Here is a 27,035-nt window from a genome sequence, read left to right as displayed (position 1 = left end):
TTTTTCTATCTGGTCAAAAACTTGAGATATTGTATATGCGAGAATTTCACATGTATACTAGCACCATGAAGTGAAAACATTCTGAACTACTGTCCACCAGCCAAAAGACCTTGACCTCCTGAACAACTTTGTCGTAGACAGTAACTTTCTATCTGATCAAGATCTCGAGATATAGCATATGCGAGAAGTGTACATGTATATTAACGCCACGTGGTGAGAAAATTCTTAACTACTGTTTACCAGCCAAAAAGTCTTGACCCCCTAACAACTGTGCCGAAGACAGCAACTTTCTAGCTGATCAAGATATCGAGCTATTGAATATGCGAGAAAGGCACGCATATACTAGCGCCGCATAGTGAGAAAATTTAGAACTATTGTCACCCAACAAAAAGATCTTGACTTCCTGAAAAACTTTGCCCGATACATTTGCTTTCTATCTGGTCAGGATCAAGAAATATTTTATATGCAAGAGTTTCACATGTATAGTAGCGCCGCAAAGTGAGAAAACTCTGAACTACATTCCACCTGCGAAAAAGCCTTGACCTCATGAACAACTATGCCGAAGACAGTACCTTTCTATCTGGTTGGGAACTCGAGATATTTTATATGAGAATTTCACATATATACTAGCACTATTTAGTGAGAAAATTCTGAACTACTGTCCGCCAACGACTAGACTATGAGCTCCAGAACAACTTTGTCGGAGACAGTAACTTTCTATCTGGTCAGGACTTCGATATATTCCATTTTGTAATCAATGAAGTCAATTCCCACGTAGTATGGTCACAGTTTACGCGGTTTCCATTTAAATTTTCCCTATTATCCGCATTTTATAGGTATTTACTACAATCAAAGTTTAGTTTGTTTCGATCGAAACAAGTTTTTTGAAGAATACTCATTGGTTTCAGATCGATTGGTAACTCAGCAACAAAATGGCAATGGAAAACTCATGTGTGTTGTACAAAGTACAACACCGCGAGTAACGGAGGGTTAAGGGGGTGTATCTTGTAGGTTGGCAGGTATTAGTAGCTAATCTCATCGTTATCAGCAAAACGTAACAAAAGATTGGGCTACTTTATTAAAACATTCATTAGGCATCCCCTTGGATCCCTCTATGAATTGTATATGTAACAGTAGGGTATAAGTTGTAGAACAAAATATCGTCGAGTTTAGCTGCTAATACCTGCTAACCTGCAAGATACACCCCCTAAAAGATAGTGTTAAAAATTATAAATACTTATGTAAATCCTTTAAGCAAAGAGATAGCGATTTGCTTCGTTGGACAAAAATGTGCATGCTTAGAGCACTTACAACTTTGTACAACAATGAAAAAAATTGTAAAATTCAAACAAAAAAGGTTATGGTAAAAAAACGGGTTTTAAGGGGGTACTACCAACAATCAATACGAAACTAACGATTTTAAATTGGCTCACCACTTTAGTAGCCTCTAGTAGTCCCAAGCAAACGATTAACGTACCCTATTCTAGTCGAAATTCTAGTACTACGCAATGTTTGTTTTGATTCGCTATGAAAGTTTGACAGATAAAATGAGGGCTTATTGGTTTTACCTATGTTTCGAGCTTGGGACCGAAGATAGTATCAGAGGTGAGCCAAAAAGTTGAGCACGTTTCTTCGGGACCTACTTGTCTGAGAGTTACCTCTATGGTACTACCGTTTGCACTACATTTTCACCCTATAACTTCGTCCACTTGAGATATATAAAATTGTTGCGTTGGACAAAGTTTCTTAAAATGACTTCATCTACAATGTTTTCATTAATGTTCCTCAATTTCAACAGGACATAACACAGTTATTTTTTTTTATCTGATTGTATATCTCCCTTAATCAAAAACTTTCACCACTCAAATAAAGTATTTAAAAAAGTGGAGAAGCATTCTAAAAGTCATCAAAATTCTACACTCAATAGTTTCGTCGCAAATGTCCATGTCCCACTTTTTTTGATTTCGTCCCACTGTGGCGCCGGGGTCTCTATCAAGCATCCCGTAATTCAATACTTCCATTCCATTGGGCCGCACTATTGCATCTGTACCTATGCACGACCCTCGCTGAAGAAGCGAAGAAATTACAGTCAAAAACAAACCCAACAAAAGAAACCTTTCTGCCTAGCGTAAAGAAGAAATCCAAAACGGGCAATCAGCAGGTGACCAATGAATCGTCTTACGCAGTCACATTGCTGGACTGTCAGTCAGTCACATGTTTGCCCAACAAAAAGAACATCCGCAAAACATTGGTACCTACCTACCTAAGACGATCGACGGAAAGTGCATTCGAACATATCCCACAAAGGGGGAACACTACGTAAAAGCGTAGCATAAGCCTATACTCAGAGCTTATAGAGTGGCCACCACACAATTACGGCACAGCGGTAAATTTGGGGTAAAACGTACCTTCCTCAAGCGTGGCCGTTGGGCCGTTTACAGGTCGCTAATAGAAGGGGCACATCCGACAGCAACCCGCAAATTGTAGTCGAGTACATTTTCAGCCATGTGGTGTTATTAAAAATTATGAATAATTCACAAGTCCCGGGAGTGCTGTTGAACGAAAACGTCTCCACTTTTGGCCAAGGATGGTGGAAAAGGGGAAGAAGCAAGGCCCGGACGGGAAGCCCCTCGGTCGAAACGCCCGCTGCTGTCGACCGACTGGGATCAAGAAAATTGGATTAACGCGGTAGAGCTTCTTGAACAGTGTGGTCGATTGTGTGTGCTTGCATTTTCGGTTTTGGAAGGCTTTACGAAATGCTACATCTTCTTCGATACCAAGCAAGAGGCATATGTGGGAGAGCAAACGAAACTTAAAAGAGAAGCCTCTGTCTAACCCGGACAAAGTTTTGTGCAAAAGAAGCTCAAAATTAACTATGGAAGACAGAGGATATAATAACACGGTGTTCGGAAATGGTGTAGTTTTTTTGTTCGTATGCCTTCTGGGAAAGGTAAATAGAGAAGAAACTGAAAAGTGGAACTGCAATTAGGATAGGTGACCACCGTTGCACAAAACCTGGTGACTGACGGTGGTGCTATTTTCGGGTGTCTCTAAAGAGCAGAAATGGTACTCTCGAACATACCGTGTAGGCTCGAAATCTGGATACTTTAAAAAGTTTATCTCCTCTGCGTACTTTTCTCAAAACAGCACGCAAATTTGATCATGGTCTTTAAGTGTTATTCAGAATCATCACACTAATTAATTATGTTACTAAGTACCTCGACGTAATATTCAATACAAAATAAGGTGTCCGAAATACCGAACCGTTCGATATGCGGAACGCCGTCCGGTACATGGTCCAGAATCATTAATGTGCTTCCCCTTCCATTGCTTCTCATTGGACAAGCATCAGCGACAAACCGAGACAACGTATTATTATTTAAAAAAAATGAAAATGAAGTTAGTTTGATTTTGTCTTCTGTCACATTTAATAAGGGTTCATGTTACGCACACGATGATTAATTACCAATTTGCAATCGACGCTCGTCGGTGATTGGCAGTTGATGGTGGAACGGAGACCGACGTTAATGGTGCGGAGCAAAATTTGGGTTGGTATGAAATAGACAGCTAGTATTTTTCTCCCTCTCGTACATAGACAATTTGGTGGAGCCCAACCCCAACACACTTAGAAATAACTAATTTTACACGTGACGGAATCCATCTCTGACATAAAGGATGAGACGCAAACAAACATGTCATGTAAAATTAAGTGCCCCGAGACTGAAAAGTTCGTTACTCGACGAAAAGTACGTTTGATTGAGCTGAATTTTGCGTCTATTGTGACTCAATTTTATGTCAAAATTGACGCTCGTATATGTCAGTCTCAGAGCACCTAAATTTACATGAATTTTTCTAAGTGTGTACGCAAGGGGTCTACAACCTCTCAAAAACAGTGTACTTATGTAGTTTACCAGAAGTTCGCATCGATATCTAGCAGTAGCAAACCTCAAAAGGAACAGCAAAAACTGCAGCTTTGAAGAACAAGAATCCTCAGGAGGTGAAGAATAAAATTGAACTGAAATCTTTATGAAGAAGCACATCGGAGGACAAAAAACCGAAAACTCACTGAAAGGAACCTCGAATTCACGTACGGAAAAGAAAGATAGGGATACGCCAAGAGAGGAAGAGGATCCAAAAAAGTAAGAGGATGTTTCCAAGATACGATACGACCATAGATTTGACGTAGGATTAGGTGCTCGGTATCAATATTTGGCGACTGTGCTAGGGAAACCACTTTTTCCCATCACGGAAACGCATCGTTTTCTGATGACAAAATTATGCATTTTCGAAATTCAATAGACAAGAAAGCAAATTATTAGGCAAGAACATGTAGCAATATGACAAAACATAGTTGAAAAGTGCAATCAACTTAGATATTAAGGAGTTAAACTAGGTTCTAAATTAAGCTTTGTTGAACATTATAATAACATTCTCTATAAGGCAAGCAACATGCTAGGGTTTATTAGAAGGTTTAGTTTTCATTTCAATGATCCATACATATTCAAAACATAATACGTAGCATATGTTGAGTTCTGTAGTATAGTCTGGGCTCCATATCAAGATACTCAAATAAACCGCATTGAATCAGTTCAAAAACAGTTTCTATTATTTGCTCAAAGAAAGTTAGGCTGTACGAGTTTACCCTTACTATCTTATGAGTCTCAATGTATTTTGATCAATTTGGATGCACTTTAAAAGCGAAGGCAGTTCGCAATGATAGCATTTACAAACAATGTTGTAACACAAAGAGTGAATGCCACAGAGCTTTAGAAAACCTAAATTTGTATGATCCCACTCGTTTCTTAAAAAAAAGAAATATGTTTTATATTTACAGCCAAAAAACAAACTATGCCAAGAGCACGCCTTTAATTAGAATAATGTCTTGTTGTAATGAGCATTATGAAACAATTGATTTTACAATGAACAAAAATGCTCTTAAAAACATTTCTTTTCGAGGTTAGTCAGACATTTAAAATTAAAATAGAGTTAAGTGTTTTTGTAACTTAAACTGGTCTACATTTGATTGACGACAAATAAATAAATAAATGAATGAAAAAGCAAAAATTTATTGGAGGAATTTCTTGCTAAAATGGTTATGTCCTGGAGAAAAACTTGCCTCAATTCAAAGTGTTTTTGGTTAATTGACAAGGTTTGTGGTATTCGGTCTTTGTGAGAATTTGTATTTACCACTTTAATACTATTACGCATTTGACCACAAACGTGTGGTTGCTGGGTACATTATCAAAAAGCTATTGATGATGAACGAACGTTCAATGCAAATTAACTCGTAAACAACAATAATTTATGGTGCTCCTGGAACGAACCGTTTTGTCGTGATGTTTGAGTAATGCTGAGCTATTAGAATGTTAGACGCGCTTGGCATAGATGGCCCACAGCAGCCCATGACGAGCAACTGAATCCGATCAGTAGCGGTGCGGCATCTTCCTCCTCCTTCGGTGAATCGAGGGCTATTGAGGGTAGCCTTGATAGCTAGCTACTTGCGGGGAGCCTTCGTTGTGTACTGGAGAAAAATTTACAACACCACGCGCCGAAAGCACTGCTGCTGCTGCGGATGATGACCGACACCACCACTCACAGCCAGATCGGATGGAATTTAATTTTGAAATCTGTGTTAGGGGAAGCGCTTTTCGTAGGCAATCGGAGATAATTTTAATTATCATAACAACAGTTGCGCATTCGTGCAATTTTCAATAGTAACTTTTTGAAAATTCATAAAGTCTTTATTTTATCAGCTTCGTAGAAAATTTCCTATCGATTGGCATATTAAGAATTAAAATCCATCATCTATGGATCGCAATCAGACCACTTTCATGCCACGACCGACTTTGGTTTTTGAAATTGCACCCCCATGGTATGTTAGATTTAAACTTATGACAACTGACGTCCGATTGATGACCTTGACAAAAGTCCAGAAAATACTCTTCAATTACTATTTTGAAATCTGTTTTAGGGAAAGCGCTTTTAATTTTGATCACCATAGCAACAGTTGGACATTTGTGTAATTTCCAATAGTGATCTATTGAAAATTGATAAAGTGTTCATACAGATTCGCACACAAATTTTCAATCGATTGGCTTGTTTAGAACAAACATCTATCCGCTATTGACAGAGTTATAAATGGTCAAAACCATACCACTTTTTGTAACACGGTCGATTTTAGTTTTTTTTTTTTACTGAACCCCAATATGTTGCAGAAAAACGTTATCCTACTTCAAAAATTTTAAGGATGATCAACAATACAACAAGTGGATGGCGTACTATTGGAAATCATAAAAAGAAGAATAACAACCGAAGAAGGGAGAGAATAAAATGAAGGACACACACACGTATCGAAAAAGAAGTGTTATTTAAATTCAATATGATGCACACATGCGTCATACATCATACAACTTTACATTTTAGATCATGTAAAGTTATGAAACATTTCATGAAATATTTTGAATATTGTATGCAACAATCCATTTAATTGAGCAATATTCCTTGCAAGTCAGTGGAATATTTTGTCTAACATTCAATTCGTTTGAGCTCAAGTTTGTCGGAAATAACCAAGACCAAACTGTTCCATAAGCATACCATTGAGCGTAACCTGTATAAATTTTGGATTCGTAAATTGTGCAGCCATCACAATGATACATGCTGCGAATTTCCAAAATGGAAATTCACTAGACTGGTTCAGGAATGTACCCACTATCTGTAGCATGGTTTTGCTTCGCCTTTACTGCGAGAGATATCTTTGACAGTCCCATGAATGTGTTCATTGTTTGAATAGTCAAAACTAGGGTTTGTTGAAGTATGATTGTTGTGCCGATTGTGTGAGAAAATAAAAAAAAAACTAAAGGATTTATTTTAGCTTCAGTTGTATGAGATTTGTTGGAATCAAAATACAGATGAAAACATGATAAAATACAGTAACACTATACTTAAATAGTGAGATCCAACATTTCATAGTCTGAGCCACCTGTAGTTTTTTTTTTCGTTAGAATAATTCGGAAGGTGTGCCATTACTTTTTTTTTAGAGGAAACCAACCACTTTAATCTGCACAAAACATTGTTGACAATACTAACGATAAGTCAAAACAACGTTCCAAAAACTGGTAAAGCATCTCAATTTCTTCATCAACACCTAAAACGAATTACCATGGCATTTGAACTATTTTTTTGGTTTCAAAGAGGGGGGTTTTGATCTCATTTCCGCCTTGCTGAGCACAATCTGCGCTTTACCTCTCTTTTCGAACGGATATGATCAAAAAATGGAACGATTCTACTATAGGTGACTTTTAAATGCATTTACCTTTTCAAACATATAGTTGGATTTGACAAAGATTCACAAATTGTTGAGATATTGTTACAAATATATTGTTAAAATCGTTAAGTTTATAAAAACACTAGTGTCACTTAGTGACATTATTCCGAACTTAAGAGTTCATTAACCAAAAAATCTTGACCTCCTGAACAACATTGCGCAAAACAGCAACTTTGTATCTAGCAAAGATCTCGAGATATCTACCCAGATTTTACAATTCATAGTAAAAACTAGTGTCACCTAGCCAGAGAATTCGGAACTAAATTGTCCGCAATTCAAAAGGCCTTAGTCTTTTGAACGACAATGAAGGAAACAGCATTTTTGACCCAGCATTTACACGAAATTCTTTGGAAAACTAGTGCCACCTAGCAAGAGAAGGTCGAACTAAACTGTCAACATTTCAAAAGGTGTTGGCCTCCTTAACAACATTGCAGAAAACAGCAACTTTGTATATACCAAGGATGTTGAGATGTCGACCCAGAATTTACACGGAATTCATGAAAACACTAGTACCACCTAGCGAGAGGATTCCGAACCAATCTCTCAACAATTCAAAAGGCCTTGGCTTCTTGAACAACATTGCAGAAAACAGCATCATTGTATCTAGCAAAAATCTCGAGATTTCGGCCCAATATTTAAACGAAATTTATAAGAACATTTACTTAGTGAAAGAATGTCGAACTAAACTGTCAACAATTCAAAACGTCTTGACCTCCTAAACAACATCAAAGAGAACACTTTGTACCTAGCAGGGATCTCGAGATGTCAACCCTGCATGTACGCAAAGTTTATAAGAATAATAGTGCCACCTAGCGAGATAATTCTGAACTGAACTGTCACCAATTCGAATGGTCTTAGCCTTCTGAGCAATAATGGAAAAAACAGCTACTTTGTATATAGCAAGAATCCATTTTTTTCCTCTATCCGGGACATAAAACCACTGCGACCAGTAATTTGATCTATTGTCTGTAGTAAATCCCGTGTCCTTAGTTTAGTACATGTCGTATTACTTCATCACTATTGAGAAATGATGAAGTATTCGGTTTTGATACAGTTGTTATTCTCTTCTTTATCGCAAGGAGTCGATTCTAATTGAATGGTCCCGCTATTTATACCGTTCCAAAAGTGAGAACACACGGGGGCAACAATCAAGCATTTCGTCGTTGCTCACATCAATGTGATGAATATAGGGGTTAGGATGACTGAAACAGACTCTCGAACAGACTACTCTTTCTAGCATTCAGCACTGCGAAGCAAGTGTGAAAGAGTAAGCTGTTTTGTTCTGTCGTATCTCCGTCGTACCGCTGTCAATATGCCTAAAAATGACAGATTTTCCAAAAATACAGTGCATCTATATGTGGTTGACAGGGATAGAGCCCCCCTGTGAGAACACCCTCCAAAAGCGCGCCCATTTGTCAGTCAAAATTGGATTCGTTAGCCATTGTTAGATAATGACCATGCATCAAAACCCTAGTCTTAACTACTTTAAACTAGAGAACAACGGATAGAAGATTAGGAATGATAACTAACAACTTCTCTTACCAATCTCGATAATTATTAACAGGTTAATATTCATTTTATTCAATTAGTATATGATGCTGTCATTACTGTTTATACTATAATTGTAACTAACTCATTTAGGCATATTCATTTGACCTGCATTGGATTATTATTTGACATGGAATGATATGAGAAAAGGATGGACTCACGATTCAGCATAGAGAGTGTATGGGAGCCGTTCTAGGGGTTGTTTGGGGCATGTTGTTCATCTTAGACACTATAGTTTGACGTGATCACATGATCACCTCACGTTCTGGAATGTAGCATTGAGACTTGAGATTTGGCCTTTATAAGACCCCCTTCTATCTCAAAAAATCAAAATCAAATTAAGTTGGAAGATCATGGTCTTCTGACGTTCTTCATCATCTGCTCAGCAGGAAACATTGGTGTACTTGGCGTTAAGAATAGGGCCATCAAATCCAGGTAAACCAAGGCAAGATCTATTTTCCCATAGTAAATCCCATTTAAACTTTAAATGACAAGTGCACCATGAGATTACAACCAAATCAAAGATTGGAATTCTCGGTCAGCTGCAAGATAAGCTACACAGTTCGAAAAAGTAGTGTAAATTTCAGTTCAGTATGATGCACATAAATGGAGTGTCACATATCATATAATTTTACATTATATATCATGTAAAGTTCTGATACTTTTCATGAAATTTGGCAAGCTGCTTTTCAGCTGCTTTTCGTGGAGCTGAACATGGACAGTATTTTCATCTCTCATTCTTCAACGATTATTCATTATTCTCTCCCATCCAAACCGTGAAAATATCACTATCTCAAAATCGGTGAGAACACTTTTTAATCTCCTATTGGACACCAAAAATATTGGCTCCTGTGTTGCTGTACTCCGAGCAAGAGTGTAGTAAATAAGCGTTTGAGCAGAATGTGATGTTAACAGGCAGCGATGCTGCATTACCAGATTTTTGTACACGAAAAAAGATGGGACCCTCTTGTTTATTATGATACGGTAAGGTTCTGTAACAAGTTAGTTAGTTAAATAAACACTACAATTTTTGATTCTACACAGTTCGAAAAAGTAGTGTAAATTTCTGTTTAGTATGATGCACATAATTGGAGCGTCACATATCATGTAACATTATATATCATGTAAAGTTCTGAGATATTTCATGCAATGTAGTAAATATTGTATACAAAAGCCCATTGCTGTAAACAACATTGTTTACAAGTTGCTCGGTTGCGTGAAATGAAATACAATGTTTAAATTACTATTAAAATTCAGCATTTTTATCTGTGTATTTTTTGGTGTAACAAACATTTTGAATTATCAAAATAAACTAGGGGGTCCCTATTTTTTTCGTGTACAAAAATCTGGCAGTGGCATCGCTGTTAACAGGTGAGGTGATATGAATTGGTCGGCTCTTTTGATCTCCTACTTTTTAACTGGATTAGTCAATCATTTAAACAGTGGGAAAACGAAAAAAAAGACAAATTAACATCTCCTTACATGTTTACATCACATTGGTTTGAGCCAACTTAAGAGCAACATAAAATAATACCTTAACTATTTGTTTGTATTACCTCTGCGCGAAGTTAACGATTTGCACAGTTGAAGATGCTAATTACAAATAACAGACTAAAGTGGTAATTTTTATACGATAGATGAGGGGATAAAAGTATAGAGTTGATAGTTCCGTTAGAATACGGGAGTGTGAAAGTTTTCCTTGCTCGCTTTCTACTCTCTATATACAATTTTCACACTTCTGTACTCTAACGGAACTATTAACTCTATACTTACATCTCCTCATCTATCGTATAAAAATTACCACTGAGGCAAATAAACTTAAGAGTTTTATAAGGCTCAACTTATGAACGAAACATATGAATTTTATTTGCGTGACTTATGAATGATTTTCTTTCTAACATGAGCTCTTGTACATGTTTAACCATTCCATTTCCCCAATCGTTGTAAGACGAGTGGCCACCATAATCTCAACGTCCGAACCATGAACCAGTCTGCTCAGTTTTATTTTGACGCAGGATTACGTCTTTTGGCAACGTATTGGGGGTGCAATTTAAAAAAAAAACAAATCGACCCGCATTACGAAAAGTAGTCAGGTTTTGACCACTTATAACTCTGTCAATAGCGGATGGATTTTTTTTTTCGAAACAAGCCAAGCCATTGGAAATTTTTCTACAAATCTGCTAAAATGAACACTTCATCAATTTTCAATAGGTCACTATTTAAATTTACACAAATGTCCAACTGTTGCAATGGTGATCAAAATTATCACCAATTGCCTGCAAACAATATTTTCCCTAACACAGATTTCAAAATCGCATTCCATCCGGCTTATTCAATCACCGTGTGGTGGTGTCCGATCGGTAGTCATCAGCAGAAGCAGCAAAGATGAATACTAAGATGAAACTGTCGGAAGAAAAACTTTCTATTTTAGTGTCTTCTTTCACGGTCCCTTTCATCCAATGAGAACCCCTCGTATTCAAGGTAATTTTGTGGTTTTGCTGCCCCCTCGGAAGAGATGAAATTTTGCGCTCATTTTTATCAAAACAATCACACCAAAATCAGAGGTGTCCCATTTTTTAATTACTCGATTAACAACTAATCGATTATTTTTTGTTCGCTGTGCTGCCATTTTTCCACGAATGAGAGTGCAGCACATGTTTGAAACGATCGGTGATGATCCTGTGGAGATGTTAATGCTTATATCGGCATGATCTAACCGATTATAAATAGTTTACTTTTCGGTTCGTTAATCGATTAAACGATTATTCGAATGAAAATCGGACATCACTAGATGAATGTGAAACGTCATTTCAAATATAAGGCCGTTCATAAATAATGATACAATTTGAAAGGGACCGGGGCTAATCACAAATTACGTCTCCATGGTAACTGAAATAAACACGAGTGTTCACCGGTTGGTAGCAGCAGCAGTGCTTTCGACGCGTGGCGTTGAATATTGTTCTATAGTACACAACAAAAGGCTGCCCGCAAGCAGCGGGCTGCAGCCCACATAAGCGTCCATTCACCAAAGAAGGAGGAAGAAGCCGCACCGCTACTGATCGGATTCAGTAGCTCTACGTGAGTCGCTGTGGGCCATCAATACCAAGCGCGTCTCTCGTTTTGCCTCATCTGTATTGAACACCCTATTAGCTAAGCATTATTCAACCACCACGACAAAACGGTTCTTTTCAGGACAACCATACATTTGTTGAAAAGTATTTTCTGGACATTTGTAAAGGTCATCAATCGAACGTCAGTTCCCATAAGTTTAAATCTAACATAACATGTATGTTTAAGGCAACATTGATGGTGCAATTTCAAAAACCAAAGTCGGTCGTGGCATGAAAGTGGTCTGATTTTGATCCATAGATTATGGATTTTAATTCTTAATTGGAAAGGAAATTTTTCTACAAACCTGTTAAAATTAACACTTTATGAACTTTCAAAAGGTCACTATTGAAAAGTTTACGAATGTACAACTGTTGTTATGATAGTTAAAATTATCATCGATTGCCTGCGACAAGCACTTTCCCTAACACAGATTTCAAAATGGAATTCTATCCGGTCTCACCGAACGGTGTTTATTGAATTACCTCATGTGGTGAGTGGTGGTGTCCGGTTGTGATCAGCAGCAGCAGCAGGGCTATTATTTAGAACAATTTTACCTAGTAGCTCACATCCCGGCAGAATTCTCAAAAAGTTTGGCAGTTCGTAATTGCAAAATTGAGCATATTTGTAATTCTGTGGCGGATATCTTAAACTTGAATATTTTGTATGGAAATCGGCATGCGCTGCTGTATCGAACAGAATTGTACAAAAAATGTCTTTACATATTTCTCGAGCAACATATGCAAAGATCCTAATTTTCAAATATAAACATAACGTTTACCGATGATTGCTCATTAGACTGATGCAAAATTTGAAATTTTCACTCCAAAATGCTCAAACGGTTCCAAATGGTAAACATACTTTTGAATATAATGATCAATAAATGATCCATAAAATATTGGAAAAAGTTCCATAAAAACATCCAAATGATCCATAAAACATCGGAGAAAATCTCTAAAAAAAGTGTCGATGATCCATAAAAATCATTATCAATATTTTATGTGAAATTTAGCAACACAATTGTAAAAATGTACCGGTAAATTTCTAAAGAATGAGCATTGAAATTGTACGAATTACCCATAAACATATTGCAATTGATCCATAATACATTCAGCAGTGAACCTTAAACTAAAGAAAGTGATCCATAGAAAATAAAGTTTGCGCACCTAAAAATATAGACATGTTCGGATTAATGAAAGCAACTTCCTCAGAGCAGCCTCGTTTTGGTCAGCTTGAAACTGAAATAGGTTTTATTAACCCATCATTAATCCGAACATTCTTGAAGAACAACGTCGGATATAACCTCAATATGTCACCGTTGAGTGAAGAACAGAACAGCGATCGAAACTGTACGCTTTGTGAAGGCCATGACCACGTAGATGATAGGGTCCAGTGTGATGTCTGCGATTTCTGGACCCATTATAGTTGTGCTGGTAAGACAGCAGCTGTAAAGGAGGTTCCGTAGACGTGCTCGAAGTGCACTCATATGCTGAAGGTGCCGAAAGGAACCAAGAAGTCTGTCCCAAAGAAACCACCTAGCAGAAATAATAGTGCGAGGAGTAATGCCGGATCCGAATCTGGAAAAGGAAGTGGCAATGAGGTCAGCCTGAAGGAATCCCTAGACCAGTTTCAGCAGGAGAAAAGTGCAAAGGAGAAAGCGCTGGAGGAAGAAATATTCCTCCATGAAAAGCAATAGGAGGCTGATCGGGAGATTTTTCAAACCTAGAGTTATTTTCCGTCACTCTTTCAACAAAGATTTGACTAGACTAAGGATTTAGGGATTCAATTATTATTTTAGTTAAGCACACAAACGATGTAGAATGAGCTACTTACTAGTTATTTAGGGTAAATCAAGTATCTAGCGTTTAGGAACAAATTGTAGGTTACCAAATTTTAGGATCATATTGAAGTATCTAGATTAAGCAAATATAGAGTTATTAAATTCAATATTTTCACGAACTCCTCCTTCAACTAACCTATTTTAGAAGCTAGTTCACTACAAATCACTAAAATTTAATTAAACGATAAGCAATTAACTTAATTTAGCTGTAAAACGTGTTCAAGATAGTTTGGAAAAACTCACAGTTCCGTTGAATCAAACGTGACGTCTGTCATTGCTGACACCGACCGTTACCGTAGTTCTCCGAATCTTCCACAGGGTTGTCGCTGGGTTTGGCGGTACAGGGTTATCCTGATATTCCGAACAGTCATGATCCATAAATTAGACGTTGATTATTCACGTTTTGGACACTATATTATTAATTTTGATCCATAAACCTCTACCTAAAATACACGGGCAGGACAGTAAATCTAGATAGATATGCAGTGGAGCAATTTTTCAAGGTTTATGGAGCAAAATTTTAAAAAATAGTGTCGTAAACATGAATAGTATACGTCTAATTTATGGATCATGCCTATATTTTTAGGTGCGCAAACTTGATTTTCTATGGATCACTTTCTTTAGTTTAAGGTTCACTGCTGAATGTATTATGGATCAATTGCAATATGTTTATGGGTAATTAGTACAATTTCAATGCTCATTTTTTAGAAATTTAGCGGTACATTTTTACAATTGTGTTGCTAAATTTCACATAAAATATTGATAATATTGATATTTTTTATGGATCATCGACACTTTTTTAGGGATTTTCTCCGATGTTTGATGGATCATTTGGATGTTTTTCTATATTTTATGGATCGTTTTATCAATTCTAAAGGTGCATACTTAGGGCTGCCGTTCCAAATATTGTCCTGATTAGTCTCCCAAAATGTAAACTCATTTGTTAAGTAGCTGACTTGGCAAAAACCATTTGAAGATTATATGGAAATTACTATAGGAAAACAAAACTATTTGATGAGATCAAATTTTTGGAGACTAATCAGAGCCCAATTTTTAACTATTTGAGCACAGTGGAGCGAAAATTTCAAATAATGCATCAGTCTATGCTCATACTCACGCAAACTAACTATACCATCTGGTAAAGGAAACATCCTCTACCAGATGCTACTGTTGGTTTGCTCAAGGCTCATTCACTTAATCCGCGAGAAATCAAAGTTTATAGTCATTGTTTACATTTGACACTTGGGCCCATATCACATGTTGATCAAGATTTTATGTTTGGCTGTAAAACTCAAGAATCTAAAACATTGGTCAGTTATAACTATAGATACTATAGATTCCATAGATAAGCGGAGGCGAAGTAGAGTGAAGGCAAATGAACTGTCAGTTAGTGTAGGCAAACGAGCATGACGTCATCATGGTGTTTTTGCGAGGATAGTATTGTAATATTATGGGTACAAAACGCTTTCCACACACCACATTTCGATTTATTTCGCATAAGAAATATTACGCAAACCGCTCCTCGATTCATTGTTGCAAATATTTGCTTTGCACTTCATTTTGAACTTTTGTGGCTGTAACAAAACAAAACTACACAACGAAGAGCTCTATGATGGAATGACAATTTTTCAAGGATGCTAGTAAGATCATTTATTTTTCATGGTTGCCAAAAAAAAAACTTTTCGTGCCTTCGCTTATCTCTGGAAACTATAGTATCTATTGTTGTAACATGTTATAAGCATACCTTGATGACATTTTTTTTTCCGATAATTATTATGACATGTTAGGCATTAAGAAGATCATAAAATAAATTTCCACATCAAATACAGCGCTTAATTCAAATGTCCCCAATCGATGAGCCACAGAGAGAGTTAATATATAATTGCCTCGAGGCAGTTTGCTACATAATTAAGCTAATTGGTGTACTTACCGTTTCGAGTAGCAATCGGCAACCGGCATTCACATTCGAGTTAATTCGCTAGCGAGTTTCCCAATCAGTAATCCAAGAGAATACTCAGAATACCACACTTTGCCTTCGTCTGTCTTGTGAATCCATCGAGTGTATTCATCAGAAACTATTGGGTCTTGAAGTGTATCACGTTCCAATCAGTACGAAACTTGGCTTCGATTTGAAGTGCCACACATCGACCACATCTCATTCAAAGTTCAATAAATTACTCCGATATTGCGATGATGTTGATGTTGATGATGATGGCGACGATGGCGGCGGCGGCGGCGGCACCCGATCAAGTGTGTGTATCAGGTCCCGTCGTATGATACCGATGCCAATATAGTTGCTGCGTATATTTGTTGTTCTTGCGTTGTTGATTCAGATTGGAACTATATGAGCAAACAAAGCTGCAACCACTTGAAATCAAATTCTAAACACACTTGTTTTTTTTTTCTCTTCACAATACTCCACCAACGTTGTCGCGACGTCGATGTGTGCTATTATATTTTATGTAACACGGCAGCTTTTTTCCCACCTCCAACTCAGGCACAGCACGCGTCTCATCACCGAGGGCGATATTTAGTGTCTGGTAAAGTAGTTACTATAGTAGTAAATCAACCTCACAACCTGAACAATTATTTTACCATCATACGAACGCTTGCACTGCACTAGTCGGTAGAAGCCCTGTTCTTTTAATCTAACATTAATTTTCGTTCGCATTTGTTATTAATTTCAGATTGTTCGTTTACACGTTTTCGTTTTAGGGCAATTCCTCCGTTCTTTTGAGCACACATGTATTTTTTTTTTCTCAAACATTTCTTCGGCACGCCAACCACTTCAACTATCCATCCATTTATCTCTATAACTATAGGTTCCACACAAACATTTTGCAGTGGAAAATTGAACAATACCATCCCAGCTATTCAACCTATTCAACCAACATTTGCCAGAGCTCTCCAGTTGTAGGTTGGTATTAGATTTTTCCCAACTTTCCGCTCGTCAGCTACCCGTCCTCACTCTCTCGTGTTTGTGTGCCATATCTCGAATGACCAGGCAAATAAACTATATTCTATTTAAGCTCGCATTTTGTAATGATTTTTCCAGAACGTTTCAAACAATGCAAAATCGTTGCACCATGCACCCCCTCGTCGATAGCAGCTAGCTTTTTTCATGTTCCATTAGTTTAGTTTTTTTTTTCGGATTAAATTTCGAATGTGTATGCATTGCACCCACACGGTGCACCAAACAACGACGACGATGACGGCGATGCAACATCTAATGGCGTGAGACAGATTATGGGAAATAAGTTTTTTAAACCCTTCTCGTTCGGAGAGCAGTGCCCACCGCGAGTGTGGTAATGTCCTCGGGAGATTAGTTACAGTTTTCAGTTTGGATGCACAAATGAGGTGGGTTCGTAGTTGTGGTGTAAAGTGTATATTTTGGTGGAGCTTATGGCTGTAATGACTGTTAAATGACTGTATTTTGTTTGCCTGTTGGCGACAGGGCTGATGACGATAAGCGGTAAAGAGCTTGGAATGAATGCTTTTCCATGTTTTGTTTTGCTAAGAGGATAACACTAACCATTGTATTTTTGTTCTGTTTTGTCAAATCGTCCAATCGCGGGCCTCCCTTATCTCAGTCGGTAAAGGCACAGCTACTAAGCAAGACCATGCTGGAGGTGGCTGGGTTCATTTTCCGGTCTGGTCTAGGAATTTTTCGGGTTGGAAAATGTCTCGACTTCCCTGGGCATAAAGTATGATTGTACTTGTCACACAATTATACTAAAGCAAAAATGGTACAGGCATCGAAAGCTCTCAATTAATAACTGTGGACGTACTTCTAGAACACTAAGTTGAGAGAATGCAATAAGCCATTATGTGATAAGCAATAAACTTGATATGCAAAGAAGAAGAAGAAAGGACCATAGATACATTTTATTCTGTTGGATCTTAGTTTGAAACTATACCTAACGAAACTAATGTTTCGTGCTTTCTAAAAGACCGAATAGATTATGGAATCCATTCAATTTGCACTTATAGGTCTCCAACACTCACAGGATTATCTTCTTTTGAAATTTAGCTTGAAATTATGGGACATCAAATCTGAAACTTTCGAAGTTTAAAAAATATATAAAGCTTTTAGGGTGATGGCCAATGCTATATGAGGTGAGCCTAGATGTGTTAGGAGTTGAATACGATTAGAAGATCTCAATGGTCACCTTCAGAGGCTTTATAGGACTGAACTGCAAAAGGTTGCGTGAATGCTAGAGATTAGGACTGTGTAAAACATAGGTGAATCATTATCACGATATAAGGGCTGTTCAAGTTATAAAACGGACATCAACAATTGTCTGTAACTTTTTTCATTTTTCATTGTAAGTATATGATTGTTTATTCAGGATATATATAGATTATGATCCTAACAAAAACATACATTTCTTAAATTAATGATAATCAAACTCATAACCTCAGAATGAACCACTCTTGGGGCCCCTGGTGTATTTTTTTATTGCAGCCCTATGATTTGATATCAATTTTCAAATTTCTGGCATATGTGAAATACACTGATAGGCAAAATAATGTGCCCACCTCATCATTTTTTTTAATTACTTTCAATTATGTGTTCAAACTAGAGTAAACACAATATAGTCTTTTGCTATCTATCTTTTTTTTTTTTTTTTAATTATTTCAAAGTGATTTTCATAAGGAATACTGAAAAAAAAGAGTGTTACTTAAAGAAGAAAAAATCAATTTGCATTGAAAAAATTTGGTGGGGTTGTGTACGAGACACGACCGCATGGTTGACGTAGACTACGTTAAGCTGTAAAGTGAAATTCTAGTGCATTTTTCAAGATATTTAAGGGGCGACCCCGGCGTAGTGGTTAACATCCATACCTCTCACGCCAAAGTCACGAGTTTAAATCTCACCCCCGGACAAGTCACGAATGACCCAAGAGTGTTAAAGTGACTATAATAATAAAAAAAAAAGATATTTAAAATTTAAAAAAACAGTAGAGGTAACCTAAGATTTCACTCCAATGTACATATTTTGGATTTCCTTTTTAATAAAACTTGGTTAAATTCAGGACCTCATAAAAATGCAAATACATATTCTATTACATTTGGTTCCTAAATTACAATCAGATATGAAGGTAAAAAAAAACCAGGTGCACAATTTTGCACCAATGTTATGCAACATTTCGTAGTTGACCGGGAATATCTCGATTAGCCATAAATCTCTCCAATAAGTTCTCGGTACAATCTTTTTTAAAAATTTTGTTTGCGTTTTGTAGACGCACATGCATCATTTGGCATAAGAACACGGAGCGTTTCTGTGGTGGGAATAAAATTGACTTCCATATCCATCACAGATTACAAATTCAACAGTGAGCATACATAAGAGCGTAACCGCGATGATCGATTCCCTCTTTTGTTAATAACTCACTTGGATTAACATATCTCGGTGCGTTTGCTGTTGATTTTTATAGTCAATACAACCTGTTACAGGTCACAGAACTACATTAAACAAATATTCAAGCTGAACATTACATTAGGTCCTAAGTTTAACATTGATCGATTCTCTTCGTCGACTTTCTCTTTCGTTAATAACTTTGGTACATAACCATTTCTTATTGTGTTTGTCGTATTAGATGCTAGATAAAAGTTCCTTTTAGCATCGCTGAAAATACGTGGGAATGTCTTTACATGGCCGAGGGGATACTAGGAGAAAGTCGCCGAAGAGAATCTGTCAATGTTACTTAGTATCTAATACAATGTTCAGCTTGAATTGTTTCGCTTAGCTGTAGAAATATAGAAAGAAAATCGATGAATAGAATCGATTATTGCAAGTAGGCCCTTTTCAACGCTCACTGTCAAATTTCAGTACCTAGCACGAAAAAAAAGTTGACGGTACCTCTCTTTATGCTAAGAGATAAGCATTGTAAGCCCCTCCTACTTGAAGAATGATGCAATCGGACGGCTTGCTATGCCTCGCCCTCATCAGTGAAAATCTGGGATTTTATAAACCGTTGTATAGCATAATTTTCCAAGTAGGATGGACTTTCATAGCTAATCTAAAAGCATAAATAGAGGTACCGTCTAAAAATTTCAGTGCTTGGTACAGAAATCTGTAATCTGTGCAGGGAAATCCCCACCACAGAAACACCCCGTTTTCTTATGCAAAATAATGGATGTGCGTTCACAAAACGCACGAAATTTCAAGCTAAATTTTCTGATCGCAAAATATTCACTATCAATACCGAAATTTTGCATAAATGTCCAACCCGTGTTTTGTGTTCTTTTTTTTTAGCATTCTGAAGAACCTCTACCTGAATAGGAACATTGTTGAAACATAGCACTGATTTTCACTGTTGCCCAATGCTTAGGGAGCTTTCATAAATAACGTAGTAGTTGCGCTTTTTTTTATAACTTTTCAGATTCAAGCAGCACGATGTGCAACCAAATGGTACTCGATTATGACGACTGGGTTTGGGGAGGACGTTTATTTCATGAAAACATTGATAAAATTATCACTTTTTTTGTACATTTTTCTACAATATTTTATGGAAAATTGGAAAAGTGTTTATTGTAGCAGATTTTGAGAGTTATTTCCTATCGATTGGTGTATTTGGATTTTGATTTCATCTATAAATGAAAAAGTTATAAGCGTTCAAAACCTTACACCTTTACGTGACGTTCGCAGTTTTAGATTTTAGATTTACCCCCAGTACCTTCCCGTAAGACGTAGTCTACGTCAAAATAACAGTGACAAGCCCTTTACTTTTTTTCATCCGTATTTTTGATCGTGTGATCTCAAATTGCAACCAAATTAAGTGCAACTTGTTTAAAAAAATCAGAAAAAAAATCTAATAAAAATATGATGCTGTTGAATATTATGTTCTCGTCCTAAATGAGGACAAAATTAAAAAAATATCATGAATAACAGAATTGACTGTATTGTAAAGCATGGATATTTTTGAACTATTTTAGCTGTAATGAGTAACCGCGATGAGTGAGTACTCGTCGGTAAAGCTAATCGCTAATTGTGACACTCTGGAAGCGAATTTGAAATAGTATGTGCAGGGCTGTTACAAGATTTTCCAAATTTGATCCGCGAAATCAAAAGAAATCCGTGACTTCAAATACTAATCCGCTACAAAAAAAAAATGTTTTCAGTGCTTAAAAATACCAGTTGTACACTATACTACATTGCATTTCAAGCTTATAGCTTATAGCATATTATATTTTAGCCTGCCCTCAACTTAGTGTTCTTTGAAGTACCTTCACATTTTAATTGAAAGCTTTCTATGCCTGTACCATCCTATGCCCAAGGAAGTAGAGAAATTTTCCCACCCGAAAAATTAATAGACCGGACGGGAATCGAACTCAGTCGCCTCCAGCATAGGCTTGCTTTGTAGCTGCGCCTTTACCGACTGAGCTAATGGAGTATCGCTTGTAACCTTTGAAAAAATAAAATAAAAAATAACAATGTATCATCTTCAGTTATTTATGTATAGTATAAATTCTGAGTAATTAGTGAACATAATAAAACACCCTTACATTATGAGATTCTATTGAATAAAACCGGCCTAGATTTGATGAAACATTATTAAAAAAATAATAATGCATTTTCATTTGAAATGCAAATTTTCTTGAAAATTAACCTTTGCGTCTCTGACGTACTTTGCTGTGCTAATTGTTGTAGTTAATTTGACTATAGTTTTCACAATTTTTGATCGATTCAAACCAAACACCCTGAACATAATCGAGAAATTACCAGAGTTTCATAAGTCACACCTGTTGGTCACGTCGCGGTTCTGTATTTGCACGGATATTCCTCCAATCCAATGGAGAGACATTTTCATGATATTTATTTTATTTCTAATATGAACCTTTTCGTTGTCACATCATAACCGAATCGTATATATGTGACTTTGTGGATCATGCACGACTTATTACTATGTATACTGGAAATTATATGGGGGAGAGGTAGCTCATCGATTCTTCCGGTTCGCCTCCTAGCATCGTGCTATAAGGTACCAGGCGATAACCAGGGTAGTTGATCGATAGCTCGATGACGTCATTTCGTTGGCGTCTGCAATGGGAAATTCTCATAGCAGGCGTTGACGATGGGACGTTGTCGAGTTGTTGAATAGCACCTATCGTGGTAACTCACCGATTACCTGTCGATCTGCCAAATTTGGAAAGACGTCTGCATTGAATTGTCTCATATAATAATATTTCGCCCACTATATCACAAGAAATTGCGAGTAGCTGAGTGGAATGGAGATAAGTTAAGCATTGGGTACAGGACCAAGTCTCCCCTGGGTGGTGCCAAAAGATGAGCGCAATAGAATCATCAAGTTGCCATAAGGCACGGAATGAGACTATTGCATGGCTGGGTAGTCAAAGTCTTCCATTCGTTAGTCATTTCAGGTGGATTAGAACAGGTTTACTGCCGCTATTCGCATAACAGTCCCATGTCCTATGGATTTCATATCTACATGGGACTGTTATGCGAATAGCGTTAGTTTAGGTGGGCGTTGGCCAGATTTCGATTTTTCAGATGTAATCCTGGATAGGACCCTGTCATTAAACGTCGCGTGAAAGTGGAACTTAATCAAGGCCTAAGTACTTTTTCGTAGTTTTTAGTTTTCGGATTTGAAAGATCGTCGGTTACAGGGGCCTGCTTACTGAGCAGAAAAACGCGGTCCCAGGTCCTTACATATCAGAGATTTATGGTAAAATCGCTTGTGTATCGTGTATTTTGCGAAACTCGTTGATGTCGTTGGTTCCAGGTTTGAATGGATACACAAATTTGAGCAACGGTATTATGTGATATGAGGGGCTCGGTGGCCTTAAAGCAACCGTTTTTGCTTACTGAGCAGAACATCATGAGTCTAATCTCAGGCCCATCCACATTCAAGATTCGTCAATCGTTTTATTTGTTAATATGACTACATGGTAATAACAGCAACTCGGTGATTAAAAAGGTGCTCGTCTGCCTAGTGGCAAACGTTTTTGCTTACTGAGCAGAAGACCGTGGGTTTAGTCCCAAGCTCCTTCGCGTTATATGATCGTTAGGACATCAATTCAGCTTATCGTTTACCAAAACGAACCCTGCTGCAAACCCAACCCTCTTATCCAACATCCCAGTGATTCCTCGTGGAAGTGCAGAGGTGTTCTCGGCTTCCATCAAAGCAAGTGTCATGTCAACACAATCCTTCCCATTCCTTTCTTGACCTGTGTTCGGGCGCGGCCGGCGCTGGTATTGCCTAATTTAAGATCACCAGTTTTTACACATTGAGGATGATTGCTAGTCCCAAGCATCGTCTATTGGTTCTCTGTGTAATTACAGCTGATCTGGCAGTAACAGAGTAGCAACCGTGGGCGGTCAATCAAGCTCAAGCTCAAGCTGTATACTGGAAATTATAGGTTTTCCAAATCGTCCAGGACATCAGTTGATTTGTTCTACTAGATCAACCAAGACTGCAATAATGTCTGTAGTATCGAAAAATGTCCAATCAGATTGAAAGTGTCTATGTGGATCATGCATGATCTATTTCCGAGTAATCCAGATGTTGTAGGTTCTTAAAAATCGTCCTGGAGTTCACATAATTCAATCTACTAGATCAACCGAGATTGGGACAATGTCTTTAATATCGAAATATTTCCAGATAGATGTACAGTGTCTATGTGGATCATGCATGAACTATTGCCATGTATATCAGATGTTTTAAGTACTCCAAATCGTTTTGGAGTTCAGATAATTTAATCTACTAGATCAACCATGACTGGGATAAATTCTGTAGTATCGAAATATGTCCAAACAGGTTCATATTGTCTATATGGATAATGTTTAATTATTTCCACGTAAACCAGATGATCTAGGTTCTCCAAATTGTCCTGTAGTTCAGATGTTTTGTTTTACTAGATCAACAAAAACTGGGAGGATATCTGTAGTATCGAAATATCGATATGGAAATCCTAGAACATTTGGCATACACATTTGAATAAGTTTTGGGTGATCTAGTAGAAAAATAATCTGATCTTCAGAATGATTTCGGAACCTATAACATCTTGTATACGTAGCAATAGGAGATTTTCGCGACTGAAAGTTCAAATCCGCAAATGGTCGAATTTTAGTAAAAATGTGAATGACCTAAACCCACCTAAACAAACAATTTATGCAAAGCTTCATTCAATTCGAAGAAGGTCGAGTTTTATAGATTCGTAATTTGGCTCATCTTTCCAATTTTGCAAAATAGTTAAATTTGAGAGTGATCAAAGCAAACTTCAAATAGCGTAGCGAAAGCTGGTAGCGAAAGCTGGTAGCGATTCATGCCACCAACAAGGATCATCAGGTCAGCATCATTTGTTCTGTTAACCTTGCATAGCCCGAAGCACGCACCGAACATCAAAGACAAATTCGCTAACAATTTTGAAATGTCAGTGCACCGATGCGTCGCCCGGTTGATGTTGATGAGTGCTTTATGTGTGTTTTCAAATTGAACTACACACTTAGAAATTATTACCGACTTCGGAAATTTTTTACCGAACATTCGGTAAAACTTTGACCCTCATTTCAAAAGCTATTTCACAAAATTTTAATTTCAAAATAATGTTAGCCTGGTTTAAATAATCAAGTATTATCATTGCGGATAAGTTTTCCTTGTTTTGTTCAGCTGTTGAAAACTTGGTAAAAATGACCGAAGTCGGTAATAATTTCTAAGTGTGTACTCTGTAAGCATCAGGCTTGAAAATGCTCATTACAGCTAAAATGCTACTTTTCAAAATTATGAAACTATGAGATATTATAATAATGATGTTTATATGTATGATCTAAGAATATGAGGTAAAGTTTGTGTAGGTATAAAACCTGAAGGTCTGTAATCATTTCTAAGCGTGTAAGATGAAGAAAGTAGGGCGATATTAATCCATGCACCTGTAATGTTTTCATCTGTTAATCGTAAGTTTTGGAATTGCTTATAGTGGCAATTTTCAACGAAATGGTAAGCGCGTATGTTGACAAAGGCATTTTGTTAAATATTGCTGTTGTTGCAATATGACATCTACGTATGCAAATTTGTTTTCAAATTTAGTATACATCGTACAACGCATTTTTACACAATCGATGGAATGACTTATGTGCAGCTGTTGCAATGCAATATTCAACAAGTTGATTTGCTGTAACTTCCAAAAAGGTTCGCATCGTCTCATTTTTGACGACTCTTCCATACTTGAAGTCTGTTAGGATCCACTACGCCATACGGAAAATACCAAGCACCATCTTACTTAAAATCCACTTTCCCTAAGGATCAACAATCCTTTGTTCCGCTGTGATGATGCAAACTAATAATTCTCTTACATGCACCCGAAAGTGAAACAAAATAGAACAGTGTAATTAACATATACTCAATTGGCGGAGAGCACAGCTCTGAAAACAAAAGGTTGACGACAATAACGTTTAAATCTTTTGTGTAGAACGCACAGTCGAGCCTCACACCAGCATGAACGCTGGCAGACGATGACAACACAACGAGCAAACCCACCACGCGGATGTAGCCACACGATGCGAATAAGACGAGACGAGCTTCCACAGATTCCGCACATAAAATGATATGTTTTTCCTCAATTCTTCTTTTAGCTCGCGCTTCTGCTACCTTCTATTGTACACAGTTTATCATTGCTGTTGCATTTTTATTCTTTGCACACACCTAAACGGCGATTTAAAAAAAAAAACGTAGATACAAACGAAAGCGAATGGGAGATAATTTCCATTTCCATATTCACGAGCCACCGTCGACGTTGTGTGTTGTAGGATTGTTGCTTGGTTAGTTGGTTGGTGGTTTGCTTGCACAACTGATAATAACGTGTTTCATATTTTTTCTTCTGGCTAAATAACTTCTCTCAAACAGACTCTAGGCATAGAATGAATTGTGTAAATACACTCACACTTGATAAACACACACGGTTAGCACGTTGCAATCTCACACTGGGCTAGCGAAAAGGACCGAGGATGAAACGGGAAAACCACACTAAATCTCGATCTCGATTTTTTTCAAACGGTCGCTTTTCACTCTCTTTCAGGTAAATCCACACGGGTGATGTTAAGTTATTGAAGAGTAACTTTTCACAAAACACTGGGATCGAGAAAACGGACGCGCACACGATACCGACACTATGTATGTTTCATGCAACACTCGTCTTCACAGAAGCATGTGAAGAGACTGTATAGTAATAGTGAACAGCCCGCGCGAATTTTCACATCCAACCAGGTGGATACAAACTATGTATGCAGAGAGCCCTTTTACACACGTCGCGATGACCCACGTCCAACGAGAAGCACGACTGAAGTAGTACTGAAGCACATGCGTTCGACACAAATCGAGCAGTCCAAGTCTCTTTCGTAAGCGGCTGCTACCTGTTCAGTTGAAGCGAGGTAGGCGGCAGCACACGCGAAGATGATGATTGCAGTGAACACCAATATGGAAGACGGAAACATTTTCGCTCTGAGTAAAAGCTCGAAAGCTAACGTACTCGACTGAAGAAGACTCTCGCTCTCGTTTGGAATCGAATGAATCTTATTGGGTTTCATTTGAGACAGGATTGATACTTTCGAGCACTATTCAAACGTTCATTGAATATTCACCAGCACGCGGTACCGACTTTTCCAGCCATGCAGTGTCGGGATGGAGTAAAACAGCACAGAATTTTATCTAAACTGAAGAGTCAGAGTCGTTTTAGCTTAGTATATAGCCATCGTGAAATGCTTCAATCCTAAGCGGAAGCTCGTTTTTGCTGTAATCTAGGCCCAGAACAATTTCCTATTGGCGAATCAAAGTAAAGCCAAAACTGGCTATGCGACAACTAGTTCTAAGATTTGCAATTACAAAAATGATGATGTAAAACAAAGAAAATGTCATATAATTTGACAGATATTAAAACGTCATTACCATTTTCACCCAGTGTGAGTCAATCGTCACTTTGATTCTTCAATAGACTTGTTTGATTTCTTTGTTATGGTTCCACCGCCATGAACCCCTGGGTCTCCCTTTACACACTTCATTCAAATCACCGAAGTCGATTGTATTTTAACGGGTTTTTTAACAGCAGAACAAGTCGGTAAAAGTTTAAAATGACCGTTACACGCAGTGTTGCCAGTATTACAGATTTATCTGGATTTTCCAGATTTTCAGTCATCTTGCCAGACACACAGACAGATCACGTTTATTTCCAGATTTTTTTTAATATGTTCCAGATTTT

The 27,035-nt window shown here is 37.4% G+C and overlaps 1 protein-coding gene across 2 annotated transcripts in view; it reads right to left on the bottom strand.

The window, feature by feature from the left end:
• LOC135698527 (sodium- and chloride-dependent neutral and basic amino acid transporter B(0+)-like) overlaps positions 1-26,134 on the bottom strand; it is a 382,858-nt gene extending 356,724 nt beyond the window's left edge. Inside the window, exon 1 of one of the 2 annotated variants that reach the window (XM_065218542.1) lies at positions 25,725-26,134. The gene's annotated coding sequence lies outside the window, so the exon portion shown is untranslated. Of the gene's footprint in view, positions 1-16,306; positions 16,360-25,724 lie in introns of those variants that run through there. The other variant, XM_065218543.1, reaches the window with a different exon arrangement.
• Between the last annotated feature and the right edge of the window lie 901 nt (positions 26,135-27,035).

This window comes from Ochlerotatus camptorhynchus, unplaced genomic scaffold (genome assembly GCF_037179485.1).
Source record: "Ochlerotatus camptorhynchus isolate MF236.1 unplaced genomic scaffold, CSIRO-AGI_Acam_v1.1 ptg000089l, whole genome shotgun sequence".
NCBI lineage: Eukaryota > Metazoa > Arthropoda > Insecta > Diptera > Culicidae > Ochlerotatus > Ochlerotatus camptorhynchus.
This window is presented reverse-complemented; position numbering and strand designations above follow the sequence as displayed.